The sequence below is a fragment of the Impatiens glandulifera genome, chromosome 6 (assembly GCF_907164915.1).
Source record: "Impatiens glandulifera chromosome 6, dImpGla2.1, whole genome shotgun sequence".
Taxonomy (NCBI): Eukaryota; Viridiplantae; Streptophyta; class Magnoliopsida; order Ericales; family Balsaminaceae; genus Impatiens; species Impatiens glandulifera.
In genome coordinates this window covers 26,636,586-26,657,410 of record NC_061867.1, presented here as the reverse complement: position 1 = coordinate 26,657,410, position 20,825 = coordinate 26,636,586, and the positions used below count along the sequence as shown (strand labels likewise).

At 34.6% G+C, this 20,825-nt stretch overlaps 1 pseudogene; it reads left to right on the top strand.

Moving 5' to 3' along the window:
* Positions 1-6,794: 6,794 nt before the first annotated feature.
* On the top strand, positions 6,795-16,329 carry LOC124943431 (annotated as a pseudogene).
* The last annotated feature ends 4,496 nt before the right edge of the window (positions 16,330-20,825 follow it).

The window sequence follows — 20,825 nt, the reverse complement described above, 5'->3', positions numbered from 1 at the left end:
AGACAACAATTAGGCCATCTTTGCCAACAATTTGGTATAGATAACCCAACATCTAGAAAAGATAGAAGGGTAAAATATAATAAATTTCATAAATATAGAAAACCATCCCAAAAATACTTAGAAATGAAAAATGAAAGGAGAAAAGAGAAATCTAAAATCAAGTCAAAAATTTCAAAAATAATAGGATGTGTCACAACTGTGGAAAATTTGGACACACATCAAAATACTGTTGGAAAAAAATTAATAATCTTGAAATCTCAGAAGACACAAAAAGATTAATTATTCAAACTCTACAAAACTCAGAATTTGATGAATCTGATTCAAATCAAACAAGTAGTAATTATGAACTAGATGATCTAAATAATGAAAACATTTCTGAATTAAGCTCAGAAGACTCTGAATGTGATCCAAGTCGATCAGGATTAAAATGTCCTAAGAAAGAAACCAATCACCTAGATCAAAATCAAAATATTGAGAAATTAGAGTTATACAGAATTATATCTCAATTCTCAGATATGAAAGTTAATGTTTGAACCTCTAATCATATAGAAAGAAACATATAGTTTCACTACCCTAAGAGGAATCTTTTAATGAAAAGAATATTCCTATGAAGGCAAGACCTTTCCAAAATAATTCAGAATATTTAGAATTATGTAAAAAGGAGATAGATACTCTATTAGAAAATGGTTGATAAGTCCATCACAATCCTCTTGGTCATGTACAATTTTCTATGTGAATAAACATTTAGAAATTAAAAGAGGTGTACCAGGGTTAGTAATCAACTATAAACCCTCAATAAGGTATTAAAATGGATTAGGCATCCAATTCCTAATAAAAAAAGATATACTAGATAGACTATATGATAGTTTAGTATTTTTAAAGTTCGATTTAAAATCGGGATATTGGAAAATTCAGATTGAAAAATCTGATAGGTATAAGACATCATTGAATGACCCTATAGGACATTACGAATAGAATGTGATTCCATTCGGATTAAAAAATGCTCCATCCGAATTCCAAAAAATTATGAACAATATTTTCAATCCTTATAGCACATTTATAATTGTTTATATTGATGATATACTAGTTTATTCAAAAATAATTGAAACACACTTTAAACATTTAAATATGTTTAAAACAATAATAATTCAGAATGAATTAGTAATTTCTAAGCCAAAAATAGATCTTTTCAAAACAAGAATAAGATTATAAGGTCATATCATTGAAAAGAGAAACATTATTCCTATTAATAAAAAGATAAAATGTTGGGTCAAATTATATTGACTAAAATAAACTAAAGAATATGATTATTCTATGTCGACCTTATTTTGATGATTTGTAATTAAAACATAGTTGTGAATAAAGCTAAGTTATCTATTTTGTTTTGTGCAGGTACATAAGACTATGCTAACTTAGACGTGGTCTAAGCAGGCTAATTAGACGTAGTTAAACGTGGTAGTCTAACTCCTTTAGACTTGGTCTAAAGGGTAACGTAGTTAGACGAGGACGTCTAACTCCTTTAGACGTAGTCTGAAGGGTAACGTAGTTAGACGAGGACGTCTAACTCCTTTAGACATGGTCTAAAGGGTAACGTAGTTAGACGTGATAGTCTAACTCCTTTAAACTTGGTCTAAATGGTAGTGTAGTTAGACGTGGTAGTCCAACTCCTTTAGACTTGGTCTAAAGGGTAGCGTAGTTAGACTTGGTCTAAAGGGTATCGTAGTTAGACGAAGACATCTAACTCCTTTAGATTAGTCTAAAGGGATGCGTAGTTCGACGAGGACGCCTAATTCATTTAGACTTGGTATAATGGGACGCGCTGTTAGACGAGTATGTTTAACTCCTTTAGACAAGTCTAAGGGGATGAGTAGTTAGACGAGGACGTCTAACTCTTTTAGATTAGTCTAAAAGGATACGTAGTTAGACGAGAACATCTAACTCCTTTAAACTAGTCTAAGGGGATGCGTAGTTAGACGAGGATGTTTAACTCCTTTAGATTTGTCTAAAGGGATACTTAGTAAGACGAGGACGTCTAACTCCTTTAGACTTGGTCTAACAAAATACGCTGTTAGACGAGGACGTCTAACTCCTTTAGACTTGGTCTAAAAGGACGCGTAGTTAGATGATGACGTTTAACTCCCTTAGACTTGGTCTAATGGAGCACGTCTAATGCCTTACTTCAATAGCCGTTTGAAGAAAGCATACGTCTAACCATGATCAACTAGCTGTTTTCTACTCCTGTTCTACTCACTTCTGTGCAGTCTGACAAGCCAGTTAATTGTATCAAATAAACGGACGCCACATACACAAATATCCTTCCAACTGCCTGTCTAGTACAAGATAAATTCAGAGGATATTCGGTGCACTACAAGTTCGGTATGAGCACGATCCATTTGCTCAGAGTCTGCTGCATTAAGGTAATATGGGAGACCTTCCAGCGGACACTTGCCACGTGTTCATTAAGAAGATTCGATCGTTGGTTTTCTTCTACTACAAATAGATGCTCAAGGACAACGGACAAATCATCGGATCACAAAACAACTGATTCATAAGCTTACTCTTGCACTTACTAATTTCTTACATTCTTCAAGTTCAAGAGAAATATTCACTTATTGTCTAGCTGTGAGAATATTGTAAGTTAAACAGAAGTTGTTCTGTTCAACAGAGAGTTAGCTAGTTCAGTAAGCTGTATTTGATTTAAAGTATTTAGTGGATATCCTTCTAGTTGTGGAAGAAGGGGTGATGTAGTAGTTTTATCTCCGAACATCCATAAAACTCCTTGTGTTCTTTACTTTATGCTATTCACCTTCCATCGGTTCAAAACTTCAAATTCGACGAACACTTCCGCACTTGAAGGATTTGTGAAGAATATAAACAAATATTAATCCCTCACAGGATTATTATCGAATCATTTATCATAAGCTGTTAACAATAGTCAGACCCTAGTCTCAATTGGTAGCACCGATTCTAACATAGAATTTGTAGAAAATTTCCAAAATATAATTATTGATAAAACACAATTACAAAGATTCTTAGGCAGCCTTAATTATGTGGCCCCATACTATAAAAATCTAACCGAAGATACATCAATTTTATATGATAGACTGAAGAAAAAGCCAAAAGCATGGTCAAGTCACCATATAGATGCAATTAAAAGAATTAAAAATAAAGTAAAAGTACTTCCTTGTTTAATGATAAATAATCTAAATTAGGAAAAGGTAATTGAGACTGATGCTTCTGATATAGGATTCAGTGGAATATTGACTCAAATAGATCCAAAAACAAAACAAGTCTATCTTGTCAGATTCCATTCAGGAAAATGGAACGATTCCCAAAAATATTATGCGACAGTCGCCAAAGAAATACTCGCCATAGTAAAATGTGTTTTAAAATTTCAAGACGATCTATATAATCAAAATTTTATAATATTAACAGTGCAATACAACTGAATTTATGATCTAAAAACACTTTAAACATGATGTATCAACATAAATGTTCAATAGATGGCAAGCCCATTTAGACCCATTTAATTTTAAAATAGCATATAACAAATGGATAGATAATAATCTTCCTGATTTTTGACCCGTGAATTTTTAAATTTACAGGAATGAACGCAAGGGGTTATGAACCTTTCTCTAATAGAGGCCGAGGAAGAACACCAGAGATTATATCTCAATATGGAAAACAGAAGTTGATAGCAATGGATCTCTCCCAAAATCCTGAGAGCCAAAAAGACAATCCCACATACGCCAGAATACTAGGAGATGATAAAACAAAATCCAGTAATATTGGATTTATAAGAAATGAATATAAAGAAATTATATTTCTCCTAGAATAAAAAGACATCAAATAGAAAAATGAGCCATGGACAATAATGCATAGGTATTTGGATAATACATCCACACCATCAAAGACTTATAAGTCCCGTATATTTTATGAACAAATACCAATTCAAAGCGGATCATGTGAAATATCACATTTGTCTGGCACAAATAAAAAAATTTATAATTTCAGCAAAATGATAATAAAAAACACAATATCCTTATAAGACTGGGGAATATCCTCAATGAAAGAAAGAGAATTGTCGTTTTATAAAACAACGACAATCAAATTTAATTATTGGGATTATTGTTATGCCTTCACTAAGGCACTAAATTAAGAGGATAATAAATATAAACATTCATGGGTTATCAAGGTATGTGCGAATGTTTATAGAGGAGATATTCCACAATGGTTCATAAACTAGTTTTACTGTTTTGGTCATAGATCAAAGGTTTTACCAGACGAAATCAAGGTCCTCTTTGATAAATGGAGCGATATCTCCTCCCAGCTTCTGAAGAAACAAGAAGAAAATTTATATATTTAAGTAATAGCTTCATGTTTCTTCTTTATAGAATTTTCCATTCCCTGGATGTGGAAATGGATACCCAAATTTGGTTATACCAAAACAGGCATTCCCTGTCTGTTTAGATCATCACATAATAAATTTTGGGATAAAATGATGAGAATAGATCAGGAAACGAATGAGTGATTCGGGAAGGAGACAATGAACCTCCTACACCAACAAATAAGTCTTTATGAAGAAAAACGACAAGTAGCTAAAGCTCTGTCTCCTTTTGATTATATCTCAAAAAAGTTCAGAATAAGGTCAAAGAACTTATCAAGAGATCAGATGATATCTGCATACATTGAAGAAATGAAAAAAGACTTTATTTCTAAATTCAATGATGATAATAAATCAAACAAATCAGATTCAATAATGGCATGTGATTATCTACAAGGTGCTCAAAGTGATGTCGGAATTGAAGACATTTTTGAAGCAATCAAAGAAGTTGGATCATCATCATCCAGCCATATTAAAATTTAAATGGAAAACAAGATCCGCAATATGTGGAAGACAGGGACAAGATCCGCAATATGCGGAAACACTTATCCCGAGAATCCCGGGAGATACTGTTCATTTTTTAACTTTTATAAAATATTTTCCTTTAAATAGCTGTTTAGTTTTGTTTGGAAGGAGAGGCGAAAATGACCCCTCTAGTCTCTATTGTACTCTCTCCCAATCAATATCACTCTCACTCTCTTGTAATATAATTCAAGTTTAATCAATAAAAGTGTGAACTTCGTTGTGTTTAGTTTTCGGTTCTGGGTACGTTTCTATTTCTTCTACGTATTTATTTTATGCTTTAATGTTTAGCCTATTAGGATAACCTCATTATGTGTTGATCATGTTGGCTAACTACCCTACCTAAAAAATGATACTTTTATAAAATGGACATCAAGGTTGGATATGAAGTGCCATGCCCTTTTATAAAATGATACTTTAATTTTGTGTTCCTGATAAGTCCTGTTTGGCCACAGTTTTGGCGTTTTGGACATTGTGGAACTTTAAATTAAAGTTAAGTATTATAATTGGTTGACAGACATTTATATATGTTGTAAAAATTGATTGACCCTCTTCAAATTCTATTTATAAGCTATAATATAGTCGAACGTTAAGACTTTGTTGTGAATACCAATATTAGTGTAACCACCCACTACAACAAAACATGTTTATAGTGACCAATAATTACCCACACATATTAAGCGTTGGTAAAAGTATTAAACAAAAAAAGGTTTTTGCCAACCTTTAATGTTTATGACAACCTTAAAAAAAAAAAAAAAAAAATCACGGGTCATAAGTCGGGCAGGTCACTTCTAAGATTAGGTTAAAGAGATGGGTTTTTATTAACTTTCACTTTCACTTCTCTCTAGATCCTCCAATCTCTTCTACCACACTTTGAATCTCTTCTAAGCCTTCTAAGCCGCGACCTATAATCTCTTCTAATTTCTTCTTCTGCCGCGACCCTCCCAAAACCTTCTAGATTCGAATCCATCATTTATCTACTCAATTCCAGACGAATTGATTACCAAGCAACGGCTAGAGCATTCGTTCTCCAGGTGTGCATTCATTCTCAATCTACGCTGAGAAACTTTAAATTTGTTTCTACAATTAACGAGCTTCAAAAAGGTATAACTTCTAGATTTCTGTGTTTATTTTACGTTTTCAAACTTCATCCCTTCTAGATCCACATCCGGATAAGAAAAGATGTTTCCAAATGAATTCGTTATCCTGAAAATTTTTATTATTAAGTTTTTGTTGTGTTTAGAAAATTTCTATTATAAAGTTGCGCAATGTGTTTGTTTTCCTACTGTTAAGAACATTCACTTAGGTGCATTGTTAGAATCTTTAAACGATTATTTCTCCTATTTAGATATTCTTTTATTCATTTCAGTTTCTTAAATTGAAGGTTTTCACTCCATTAGCACTGCTAAGCCATCATGTATGTTGGTTATTGTGGGTTATTTTCTTCTTGAAAGGGTATGTTAGTAAGATTTGGTTGGTAAAACTGGATTTGGTAGTTAAAGAAGGGAGAGATCATTGTGTGTTTGACATGATTGCATTCTCTCAGGAGAATAATTCTGTAAAGTTATGTAGTGAAAGATTCAACAAATTAATTGGATCATATTAAAATATAAAGAACACTTGACTGGATTCTTCCGTCTGAGAATTTATAGAGTTTATTTTTCATGTGTTTCACATTTTAGTGCTTTCATCTTTGACAGGAATTTTATGGTTTTTCATTTCCTTAGGTGGGACATTGGGTTATTATTCTGTTTATGTAGTTACTATATGTTTTCTGGAGATACTTAATATTCATCTAACCTATCCCTTTTAGATTAAGAATGTTTTTTACATTAATATTATTGACTTGAACTTCTTAATTGACATAAAAAAATTATATCAAATAACAATGGCAAATTTGAAGAGGCTTGCGGTGCAGACTAAAGATGGACCATCAGATTCAAATGCTTTAGCAAAGTGGCGCATACTTAATAAATTGCATGATAGAAATGAGACAAACGTAGTTGCTTGAAGAAATCATCAATTGGATGATTTTGGAATTTTCTAATTGTTTTCATCTTCGAAGGTAAGGGGCAACGTGCACAACTTTGGACATTATCTGATTGTGCAATAACTATGAACATCTTTTTACGAACACTGATTTCCACCCTATTGGTTGCTACAACCTATTGTCCAGTAATTCTCAATTAAATTCATTGTTTTTTAGCATATTTTGTTAGTTTGATCAATAACCATGTGAAGTGATTTTGGATTTAGACAATAAGTTCATTCTCATGTCATTTAACAGGTACTTATCGCCCATATTGAGGAGTATGCTCCAATAATTTACTCCCACGGTTGGTCTTGTTTGCCAGAACTATAATGGGCTATTTAGAAGACCTAGGGGAATGTACTTTAGTGATGCGGATCGTAGCAAAATGATGTCAATGGTCTATAACTGGCCAGCTGATCAGGTTTGCAATTCTCATGAGTTAGGCTGATACTTGATATTATTATGAACCATATGAGAATTTTGATTTGTTGCATTTAACTTGTTACTTATTTTTATCCATGATACTTTGGATTTACCTTGTCTTCTTTATTAGGGTACACTTGGAGTATGTAGATTAATTCACATCCTTCACTTCTTGGCTTGAATTTGCTTCTTTCATTTTAAACTTGCAATTTTTATTATTCTTCTCACAAGAAAAATAATATTTCTTTATTGTGATGGGTGTCTACTATGGAGTGTTGATAAAAGCTCTCTTGTAGGTTGATATGATTGTTATAACTGATGGAAGTCCATGGTATTGGAATTGCAATTGGAAAACTGGATTTATATGTTGCACCTGCTTGGATTAATCCCTAGAGAGTATATCTCCTCACTATATACTCCGCCTTTACTTGTTTAGGTTTATCATGTTACTTTCTGATTTTTGTTGGAAACTAAAGTTGGAAGCATTATTTCAAGAACCAATAAAAAATGGAATAGAAAAGTTATAAATCAAATTCCATTCTTCCACATTGTGAACAACTTATCTATTTACAGCATTTAGGACATTGTTGCAAAGCCTTTTCTCTTTCTTAATGATTCCAATGCTGACCACATTTTTCATTAAGGATCTATGGCACTTGGAAAATCTTATTTTTCTGTATATAGCTTAAGTTTATTTTTATTTGCTATATGTTTTAGCATCGCATGCTATGTGTCACGGGCTTAGTCTTTTCACTGACGATCCGTGCGATACTAGTTACGATCTTCTCAAGAACGAGTAACTAGTCAGCCTTACTCGACACAACACTCGACGTTTAATAAAATTGACACAAGAATTCTAGAGAGAGAGTAACTCTTACAAAGAATAGTATTATATTACTCGAATACTTGGTGATTTACAATACCTCACAAGTATTAATAGGACTAATTCTAGCTATTACATTAATGACACACTAATTTAGGGCATTCCTTATAAGTGTCAATCAGTGATGCACTAATTTAGGGATTCCTTCTAATTGTCAATTAGTGATGGACTAATCAAGGACATTCCTTTTAAGTATCAATCAGTGATGCGCTAATCAAGGATATGCCTTTCAACTCTCAATTAGTGATGCGTTAATCAAGCACCTGCATTCAAGATAGAATATTCCTTGTGTTGGGCTTAAGCGGGCTTAAGCCTCCTCCTCTTCTTGGGCCAGGAAGATTGGGTCGTAACGTTCTCCTTAAGCCTCTTCTTGGGCCAGGAAGATTGGGTCGTGACATTCTCCCCCACTCAATCTGGCGACGTCCTCGTCGCTTCCTCCTTGTAGGCCTGAATATTGTCTCCACATAAGATAAAAGTTTTGAGTGACATGCTGACTTTCCAACCCTTCTTTTCTCTAAGAAAGGGCCTTCGTATTGCCTCACAAGCTCCTTGTGAACTTTGGAAAATCGTCTCTCTTGATAGAGGAGAAGTTTTACTATCACTCGGTTTACTCCGAACTCCAAGTGTCTTCTCTTCTTGTCCTCCCAATTCTTCATTCTTTTGGCGGTCTTGGCTGTTTCGCACTTCTCTTTCTTGAAAAGAAACTCCTCCGGTTGCCTCTTCAATTCCTCCAATTTTGGAGGTTTAATGCGATAAAGAACCACCACCAATGGTTTAGTACATTTGACTAACTCTCCTTTGTGATCCACCTCTCTCTTATGGTGGGATTTCACTAATAATCCAGCGAGCATTACATCATGACCTTTCTCTAGGACAGTTGTAACCTCTGGAGGTATCTTCTCTTTGGACGCAGTTTTCTCATCTTCTTTCACGGTGACAAAAGATGATGGGTAGGTCTTCTCCGCACCTTTTGAGAGTTGCATGGCAGAGAGGTGTTTAGCTTCTCTCTTGCCCTCTCTTGTTAAAGGTATTGTGCGAGTATAACCTTGCTCTAGAATGTACATTATATTGGCAGAAGGGAGTAGGATGGCATTTACCTTGTCTAGGAACTCTATGCCGAGAACTATTTTGTAATCGTCCATGTCAATAATGGAGAAATCCAGAAGGCCAGTCCACTCCCCCAAGTTGATCTTTACATTACGAGCAACTCCATAAGTTGCACTTAGTGCCGAGTTGACTTCTTTAAGCCACCCTTGCTCCTTAGTGTATTTGATCCCAAGTCTTCCCGCCTCCTTTACCCCTAGAAAATTGTTGTTGGCTCACATATCCAACAAAACTTTAACCATGTGATTTCTTACTCTAGTTTCCACAAATAGTCGTCCTTTCTTCGCGGACTTTGACTCATCAAACTTTGCTGTAACGACACTAAGTAGGTTTAATGACCCCAATCGAGCTTCATCGTGAAGGCGTTCCTGCTCCTCCATCAATGATGATAATTTGTTCTTCATTGGGCACTCTCTTGCTTTGTGCGGCCCTTCACAAAAGATACACTTTATCTGGGTTTCTCTCCACGTTTCTCGTCCCGATCTCCTTTACCATTGGATTTGGTAAACTTAACTGGGTCTTCATTGTTATAGATATGGTCTCCACCATTTTCCCCATTGTCATTCCTCTCATAGGTCGACTTTGGTTTCTCTTGCCTTCTCATTTCGACAAGAGATTCAGCCACGGCAATAACGGAGCTTAGATCTTGGACACCACGCCGTTCCAACTCCAACTTCGCCCACATTTGTAGACCATCAGTGAAGGCGAACAAGGCTTCATCGTCTGAGTAGTTAGGGATCTCAAGGAGAGTAGCGATGAACTCCTTGACATACTCCTTTATACTCCCTCTTTGTCAGATCTGACGCAACTTGGCCCTTACTTATCGAATGGTATTTTCAGGATAAAATTGTCTCTTGAGTTCCTCCTTGAATTCACCCCAGGTATTGATAGAACACGTACCTCTTTCAATGTCGCTACTCCTTCGCCTCCACCACAGCATCGCGGCATCTTCCAGGTATGTCGTGGCAGTATCTATCTTCCTCGCCTCTTCTATTAGGCTGAGTTCTTTGAAATACTAGTCCAGACTCCATAGAAAGTTGTCGATCTCTTTCGCATTCCTCTCGCCTAAATACGCTTTATGTCTTGGAACGTCTATCCTTATCAGATTGAGGACTCCTATAGGCGCGCGTCCGCACTCTTGCATAACCGCCTTCTTGAGTAACGCCACATCCTCTTCAGTAGCTTGTAACTTAGAAGTCATTACCTCAAGTTTCTCCGTCAAGGTACTGATTTCACCAAGGAGGGTCTGCTCCAAGATCTGAGCTTGCTCTTGACATTTGGACAAGCCTTCGTTTAGGGAACTTTGCATTCCTCCTCGGAGCTCGTTTCTCTCCTTCTAAAGCTCGGCAATGCGTTTCTCTAAGTCCCCGACATTATCTTGTCCGTACGCCACAGTGAGTTCTACCTTCTCCAACATGGCGATAATGTCAACGATAACGTCTCTTGATCTTTCTCTTTCTTTGGTAGCTTTGGTTCCTCCCGCCTGAACTTTGCGAGATTTCCTACCATCTTCTCCGGTCTCGTGGGGAGGATTTTCTACTTCATCCACGACCTTTGAATTTTCTTCCGATCTCTTCGTCATTTCATCTCTGATACCAATTGTCACGAGCTTAGTCTTTTCACTGACGATCCGTGCGGCACTAGTTACGTTCTTTTCAAGAACGAGTAACTAGTCAGCCTTACTCGACGCAACACTCTACGTTTAATAGAATTGACACAAGAATTCTAGAGAGAGAGTAACTTTTACAAAGAATAGTATTTTATTACTCGAATACTTGGTGATTTATAATGTAATACCTCATAGGTATTTATAGGACTAATTCTAGCTATTACATTAATGACACACTAATTTAGGGCATTCCTTATAAGTGTCAATCAATGATGCACTAATTTAGGGATTCCTTCTAATTGTCAATCAAAGATGGACTAATTAAGGACATTCCTTTTAAGTATCAATCAGTGATGCGCTAATCAAGGACATGCCTTTCAACTCTCAATTAGTGATGCGTTAATCAAGCATCCGCCTTCCAGCTAGAATATTCCTTGCATTGGGCTTAAGCGGGCTTAAGCCTCCTCCTCTTCTTGGGTCAGGAAGATTGGGTCGTGACGTTCTCCTTAAGCCTCCTCTTCTTGGGCTAGGAAGATTGGGTCGTGACATATGGCACTTAGGTAATCTTGTTTATTTTTACTTTAGTGTAATCTGATTTAGGAAATTATCTTCACAATGCTAACACTCTTTTAATTTATTTTCTTTGACGTTTCCTCGATATTCTATATCAATAAATTTGATCTCCTAGAAAGCAACCTCTGGAGTTCTAATAATTTCTAGGTAATCCGCTTTGTGAAAATAGGTGCTTCCTGTCATGATTGATGTTGGGACCAACAATCAAAAGCTTCTTAAAGACCCACTGTGTAAGAGTTATCCTTTTAACACCTACTACATAATGTAAATAGAAATCATTAGCTGAAGTTACAATAACATATTTTGTCCTACTGGTGTTATTTTCTAAAAATGTATCCAGTATGTCTAGAGAACTGTTAGATCATATAAGATGTGAATTATGACCCTCAATCAGGGATTGTATTTTTTGTAATTTTCTATTTGAAATATTAACATGAATGTACATGATGAGAACACAAGTTTAGAAAACTAAAAAAGATCAGCCATGTACAACTTTTGAGGAAGTCAGGAACACATAATATCAAATCAAACCTTATGGAATCAAGTTATATAATTTATCATTGTGATTTTCTTTGTTTGATAATCTTCTCATCACGATTCTTCTTCTTTGGTTATTCATTCAGTTGCTCTGTTCAATGCATGTTTTCCTTTAGTTGATATTAAATTTTTCTTGGTTGAATGCCATCGCATATTTTATATGCTTCAACATGAAGCAAAATTATCTTTGTTAATTTTTGGTTTCTCATTTACCATTATTAAGAGCAATGGAAGCTATTAGCGTTGACCGTAGAATAAATGAGAAGGTGGATCTTTATTTGTCAAGCTAAAAGTTAATGCATGATTAAACATTCCACTAGCACATACCTATTGATTTGGTATCTGAACATACTCCTCTAAAAGTTCAGTGGATGTGAATAAAAATATTATTTAATTCAAATTATTGGTGCTATTCTCTGTCAGATCTGGGCTTGCCAAAACCTCGCCTTGATGGTGAGAACTATATTGCTGTTGTTCATGAATTTATGGAGGCTATCTTTACTCGTTGGCCTCATGTGATTGTGCATGTAATCCTGGAAAGTGCTAAACATTGCTTCAGTTATTTTTCCTCTCTCAAGAGTGATAGTTATGTTCTATATTCATATAGTTTGAATATTTTCAAAGCAAGTGGACATTCAAGTTATTGCAACGTTATAGAAACAACTACAAAATGTTTAATGATGATGTCCAGGTAATTTCAAATATTTTATGTATTTATACATTGAAAACCCTGTTGCAAAACTAGATTATATTTGTCCCTTAATTGATCTCTTGCTATATCATAAACTTATGGAAACTAAGAGAGAGTAGGAGATTCAAGATTGTAACAAGAATGATGTACCTTTATGTCATTGCACACGATATACATTATAAAATCTAGAAATATTGATTGTATTATAAATTTTATGAAATCTAGGTAGGAGTGATTAGGAGATTGTAGTAAAAAATGGTCTACCCTTATGTCATTTCACACTAGACATTGAAATTTTTTGGTAAATTGACTCTCATCCTTCACACACAAAACATTACACATGCACAATTTTTAATGTTCCTGTTTACTACTTTATAATGTTGACTTGTGTTGCTTTCAATCATTTCCTCTCTTTTCCATTCTATAACATACCCGTTGTGTTTGTTGTGTACAAATGCATAGTTAATGGTTGTTCCAGCACATATGATTTCTACTTAATCAGTTTTCCAACTTGAGTGTAATTTTATTTAATGTTTTAGGTTAAAAAGAAAAACATAGGCTACTAATTTATCCATAAGTATCATCGATTTGAATACCACCTACAACTGTAATACCTTCCCTCAATTTGATATTGTTTTGTGATGAATATGCAATCTCTTCCAAATTAGCTTATCCAATGTCAGATATTGGTGTTAAGCTTGTCATATTCTCATATGCTTCAGATTAGTCTTCCTAAGTCTCATACAATTTGTTTTAGTGCTTATCAATCATCACATAAATGGTTCATTTGTTTCAACTTTTTTCCTTCAAAGTCCTATTGGATGTTGAGAGGTTATTATCCTCATTAATTGTTGTGTTACATGTAATGGCAATATGTAATATGAAAATGTTGTTTCAGGTATTAGAAGCTCTGAAGGACTCATCTTCCACCATACTAGCAATTTTTGCAATGTCAAATCCGACAAAAATGGTATTCTCGTTACTGCAATACCTAAGTCGGTGTCATTCTCCATCTAACACATTAAACTTTCTTCCATTGACAGCTAAATGCACCCTTGAAGAAGCTTTCTCTGTATTGGGTGAGAATGTCATATATGTTAGTGGAAGCCCATTTAGAGATGTGGATTTTGGTATGACCCCAATCTACGTGTTGAATTTTTCTCTTTTAGCCTGTCAAATTTTACATATCCAACTTTTCCAAATCTAAAAATTATGCTACATTTTGAAAAAATAATTTACTTAGTTGTTTGTTCAAATAACCTATCCCCTTTAACTATTTATATCTGGAATTGAGCATTTTAAGTGTGTTTGCTTTGTAAGAATCAAACTTCTCTTAGAGCTTAGATAATTAATGATATGGTAAGAATGATTAGATTTTCTGTAGTCTTATTTAAATAGATGTGAATAATAACTTGATCTATGGCATTTGGCACACATTCTGCGGGTAATAGGCATATTGGCCATAGCAATCAGGGAAACAATATGTATATTTTTCCTAGGTTAGTTTCAAATATAAAATTTCTTCTTCTCCTTAAGAAGTAGCTGCAAAATTTATTCTCTTCCAACTCATGAATTACTTGCATGTATGGGAATTTCAGCATTTGTTTGGGCAATCTTATTAGAGCTTATTAAAGGTAGTTAATTTCCTATCTAAAGAGAGTTTATTTTTTTTGTGTACTCGTCTGACCTGAAAATAACTCTTGTTACAGTTGAAACCATTGTAACATCTGTGTTGCAATAAAGGTACTCATTTGACTTGAAAATGAGAATTATATTGAAGTTGATAAGCAAGTTGAGGGAATTATGGATGCATTAATAGAAACTAGGGCAATTATATGAGCACTCAAATTGCCTAATGATCTCAAATTGTCAAAGGATCTTTTATGAAAGTGAGACAAAAAGTAGTAAAGTTACTTTCATCTCAAGGGAACTATTTATTTGAAATTTAATGCATTTTAATTAAATAAATAGAACATTAGATGTAAGGTAATTAATTAATGTTCTTTTTATTTAATTATTTAAATTTTATTATTAATTTTGAAATGTTGTTTTTATTTCATTATTTAATTTATAAAGAAAATTATATCATCTTACCAAATGTATAAATATAAATAAATAAAAAATTAAAAGAATGGATAAAATAACAGTATAAAATAAACTAGACTTTTGGCGACGTTTGAATTACTTTATCAACGCTTAAATAAGCGTTGTTAAATGCCCTTTCCTTTTGGCAACGCTTAAAATAGTCGTACCGACGCTTAAATAAGTGTTGTTAAAACTTGCGTCCACCCTGCTTTCGGCGACGCAAGAATAAGTGTCGGTAACATTTTTGGCGACGCTTTTAAGGGTTGGCAGAGGTCTTTTTAAGCATCGCCGTTAGTCTTTTTGTTGTAGTGACCGTTGGTGGATTCAGCTGGAAAAGCATCTAAGGTTTTGACTTTTGTCTATTTATATTATTTAAAGATCCTAAAAAATAATATATATATATATATATATATTTTGTATGTGGTATAACCATAGGATATTTTAGATGGGTTTAACCTTGAAAAACACAACTGAAACTGTTTATGTCCATTTTGACCAAATACGGTTCACATTCTTAACTTAGATCACTTCTAAATTTTAATTGGAACGTGTGGGATATCTACTATGAGCAAGAGCCCCAAGATGATGATCCCATAGGCGATTTTTTACTTATTCTAATTGGGTTGTTTTAATCTAGTAGAAAGTTTCATTATCACAATTAAAATTCAACTACACAACTAATTGAACAAAATATTCCAGTATTAAGAAGTATACCAAAAAAATATTAAATTGTATGTAACTTGTATTAAAAGTAGAATTGTGACTTATAATTACATTGAGAATGCTCCTAAAAACTCTAGGAAGCTTTCTACTAGGTTGGGGGACATTTTAGAAGGCTCGAACAGAAAACTTAAATTTTTTGAGGTTTTGAAGTTCAAAGTTTGCTCAACAATGAGAGATTATGTTTCAGTTCGTCTCAGCTTCCAAGGTCGGGTTTAATAGACTTCCAAACCCTACGACAGTCTAACATAGGTCATATTTACATCTCATTAAATGAGAGATTCACCAATTTGGGTAAAACTCGAACATGGCCTAAAATCCCCATGTCCATATATATTTGTTGGTTATTTTAAATTGAATTTTTTTAAAAGAGAAAAGAGATAGAAAGGAAAACGTGATAATTTTCATTAAGCTGAAATCATTTAAATATTATCAAATAGTGGAGCTAAAAAATAAATAAATACATGGACATGGTCTCCTAGAAACCACCTACTAAATCACAAACTAAAACTGAAATGCTAAAAATAAGGAAAAATAACAACAATTTAAAACAAACTTCAACACTCCTCCTTGCTTGAATTGTTTAGATGTCAAGTTTCACCCTTAGGAACTCGAACTTATTCCTCGGTAAAGCCTTAGTGAACATGTCTGCTAAATGAAGTTCAGTTTTGCAATACTTCAGCTTAACCTCTTTTTGCACTTCTCTAAGAAAGAACAACTTGATGTTGAAATGTTTGCTCTTCCCATGAAAAATAGGATTGTTTAAGATATACAAATTACAGCTTGGTTGTCAACAAACACCTCTGTACAATCTTCTTGTCTCAAGCTTATATCAATTAGCACTTTCCTCAACCATAAAGCTTAATTTGCAACAGAGTAACAACAATGAACTTTGCTTCTATTGTAGATTGTGCAATTATCTCTTGCTTCTTACAGCACCATGAGAACACTCCTAAACCAAAACTAAAACAATAGCCCGAAATACTTCTCATATCATCAATAGATCCAACCCAATCACTGTCTGAATAACCCTGCAAAGAATAATTCAGACATGTACTGAACTTAATGCCAAAGTCTGGTATTCTCCTAACATATATAAGGACCCTCTTGACTGCTCTAAGATGAGTTTCAGTTGCAAAGTTAATAAATCTTGACAAAAGACTTACAACATGTCGTATATCAGGTCTAGTTGTTGTCAAGTAAATGAGACAATCAACCTTCTATAAAGAGTCTCATCAACTTTATTAGCTTCATCTTTCTTGATCTGTTTCTCCTTTTGACACATACGAGTAGCCATACTTTTGCAATCCTTCATTTTGAACTTTTTTAAGATCTCCTTAGCATTATCAAGCTTGAATGCCTGAATCTTGCAGCCACTTTGATATTCTATCCACTGTTTGAATCTCAAAAACACACCAACAACTTCAAACTTGAACTTGTGAAAATAGATCCAACACATCCTTTTATAGTCATCAATGGAATTTACTCCCATTTAGTGAAGGAGTTCCATGAGTCCCAGTAGGGTCTATGTGAGTAGGGTCTATGTGGATCAATTTTAGCCTCTCAGTTGTTCTCCAGATTGTTTGCTTGAAATGAAGTTTTGATTTCTTCATTAATCAAGCCTTAAATTATGGCAAGTTAGCTATTAATTGAGGCAGCCCATTTTACAAACTATTTTACTGTAAATTTAGCATTTCATTATGATGGAAATGGCCCAGCCTTTTATGGAAAATCTCATCTTGAGATATTGTAGCTGAATATGATGATTTCTCCTTCTTTTGTAGATCTAGCTCAAAGTTTTTCCTTTTCATGCTGACTATGAACACATTCACTCCATCTACACATTTGATTAGGCACTCTTTGTCCTCAAAGATCACCTTTAAACATCTTTCGAGTATCTGACCAACACTTAATAAATTGATTGATGTCGGGCACAAATAACACATCTTTAATCAACTTAGTACTTGAGAAACTGCCTATCGTCATAGTCCTTTTTCCCTTGAATGTAATATACTCTCCATTGCCAATTTTGACTATAAGGTTAAATGATGTGTCTAGTTCCTTGAAGAGGATTTGATCAAATGTCATGTGGTTGGTGAAACCACTATCCACAAGCCAGTTATTATTTGAGCTATTTGCTGCAAAACAAGTTGCCACAAAGAGCTTCTCCTCCTCCTGGTCTGCAACTTGAGCCACATTTCTTTGCTGAAAGCTCACTTGAGTCACATTTTTCTACTGCAGATTATTTTTGCAATTTTTTTGGTGATGCCCCATCATATGACACTTCTCACACTACACATATGGCCTTCTCCAGCATCTAAAAAGGTGCATGATATTTCTTCTCATAGTACTTACAAGGAGGAAAATCAAAATCTGGTTTAGAACCTCTACATGTGCTTGGAAAATTTGAACATGTACTTTCCATCTTATTTTTCTAGTTCTTTTTCCATTTTTCACTTTATCTTGATTGCACTTTTGCGGGCAATTCTCTTTCTACAAACCCTTCATTCCTCATCAATCTTTTATGTTCTTCCATCTGTAAGGCACTCAAGATTTCTACAAGACTAACTTTAGACAGGTCTTTTTTTTGGGGGGAGGGAGGGAAAGATCTTAGTGCTATTTCATTAAAAAACTTTAGACAAGTCTTTAGTGTTCTTTAATGAGGAAATGATAACCTCAAACCTTTTAGGAATAATTACCAACACCTTTTAAATCAATCTATAATTAGGAAATTCAGTGACAAACAATCTTTTTTTAAGAATTAAAGGAGAACTATAATGACACCCCACATCCATGACCCTCACTTAAACTCAAAGCACTTCAAGATTAAATTTAACCCGTGACCTTTTGGTCACTTAAGCCGACTCTTACTACTAGGCTACCTTGGTGGGGTGTGCCAAGAAATTTTACCTTGTTGATAATTGTGGGTAATTTGTTAGATTACTCCTTGATGGTCTCTGAAACTTTCACTTCACCATCACAAATTCCCTAATTAAATTAAGGACTTGCATCCCCTTAATCTTTTAATTTTTTTCATATTCTTCTTTGAGAAAATTTTAGACCTTAAATGTTGAGTTTATGGTAATTATCCTGATAAAAATCTGAATTGACACAACAGCAAACAAAGTAACCCTTGCCTTCGACTTCCTTGTCTTCTTCTCTTTGTGATTCTTTATCTGTGTCAGTGTTGGGTTAACATGTAATTCTGGCACTACATACTTCTCCTCAACAGCTTTCCAGAGATCATTTGCCTCTAGATGAGCCTCCATTCGAGCAGCCTGTTGGGTCAAATTATTTTAACTAAGTGTTGAAATAATTTAACCACTGAGATTTTGATGATGAAATAACTTATGAGTTTTCATGCAGGTGTATTGAAACAATATTTCATAAGACTTGGCTCTAATAAGGGTCATTAGACCGATTTTGGCATTAGATGCATAGAATTAGACGTACAGTCTAACTCATCGGAATTAGACGTGTAGTCTAATGAATGCATAGAATTAGACATACAGTCTAACTCATCAGAGTTAGACGTGTAGTCTAATGAATGCATAGAATTAGACGTACAGTCTAACTCATCGGAGTTAGACGTGTAGTCTAATGAATGCATAGAATTAGACGTACAGTCTAACTCATCGGAGTTAGACGTATAGTCTAATGAATGTATAGAATTAGACGTAAGTCTAATATACACGGAATTAGACATTAGTCTAATGTGTTCGAAATTAGACGTACAGTATAACTCATCGGAGTTAGACGTGTAGTCTAATAGACTTGTAATTAGACGGATGGTCTAATAGATATTCGGAATTAGACGTACAGTCTAACTAATCGGAGTTAGACGTGTACTCTAATATATTTGCAATTAGACGGATAGTCTAATTTGTGCGGAATTAGACGTACAGTCTAACTCATCGGAGTTAGACGTGTAGTGTAATAGACTGTGAAAGTTAGACGTGCGTCTAACTCCTTCAGACAAGTCTGAGGTAGAACCGGAATTAGACGTGTAGTCTAACGCAGTGGAGTTACATGTACCGTCTATTGGTTAGTGAATGATTAGACGGGTAGTCTAATACATTATGAAAGTTAGACGTAAGTCTAACTCCTTCAAACAAGTCTGAGGTAGAACCGGAATTAGACGTGCAGTCTAATGGTTATTGTAATTAGACGTAAGTCTAATTCTATTAGACCAGGCGATCTAATAGATGTTACTATTAGAAGGAGATGTTTGATTTCATTAGACAGATTTTACAATCCGTCTAACTGAAATACGTCTAATGCTCAGCTTAAGCAGTTATTTGAAGCTTGCATTTCATCTACCCACGTGCTATAGCTGTACCCTACTCCTGCTCCACTTTCTAGTGAAGATTAGTACAACAGCTATATGCAACCAACCAAGGAATGCCACGTAAGAGAATTTTCCTCACATTACTTTTTTTTGCAGGTACATCCCTGATAGAATATTCGGCGCACTACTAGTGATGTACGGCCACGATCCTTGTGCTTAGAACCTGTTGTGTACAATGGAGGCTTTGCAATGGAATAATGCCACGTATCATTCTAAAAGATTCGACCGTTAGATCCTGCTCAGTATTTAACAAATCTAAAGGACAACGGACAATCTGCCTTACCAAGCACAACTGATAACCTTACGAACTTACCGATCTTGAGAGAATTCAAGCCTTTGAATATTCATATTGTGAAGCTGCTTTTTGATTGTACTGTGTCTGCATCAAGAGAGAGCTAGAATCAAAACACATTTAGCTGAGTGATATTCTTCATCTTCTCATTGAACAGAAAGTGTTCTGTTCAATAGTGAGCTAAGTGTGTGTAAACTGTATTTGATTCGAATCATATTATAGTGAATCCTTCTGGTGGTTGGAAGAAGGGATGACGTAGGAGAGTTTCTCCGAACATCTATAAACAAACTGATTTGTTCTTTCTTTTCTGTCATCTTCTCATATTTCATCTTGTGCTTCAAACCCAAGTAAACAATTCCGCCTTAAATCTGTTTCAAGTGTTTACAAGTGTTTGCGTAGAATAGAAAGCGAATTAAATCCCTAACAGGATTTCTTTCAAACCGTTTTTCATAAGCCTTCATCCTTAGCCAGACCCCGTCTCTATCGATAAAGATGATCCTATCAATTGGTATCAGAGCCTTGTTTCTATTCTCTAGCCTTTTTTGAAATATGTCGACCATATCCAAAGATGCCAGTGCTACAGCCATTCCAACTTTCTCTCGAGAAAACTACATTGTTTGGA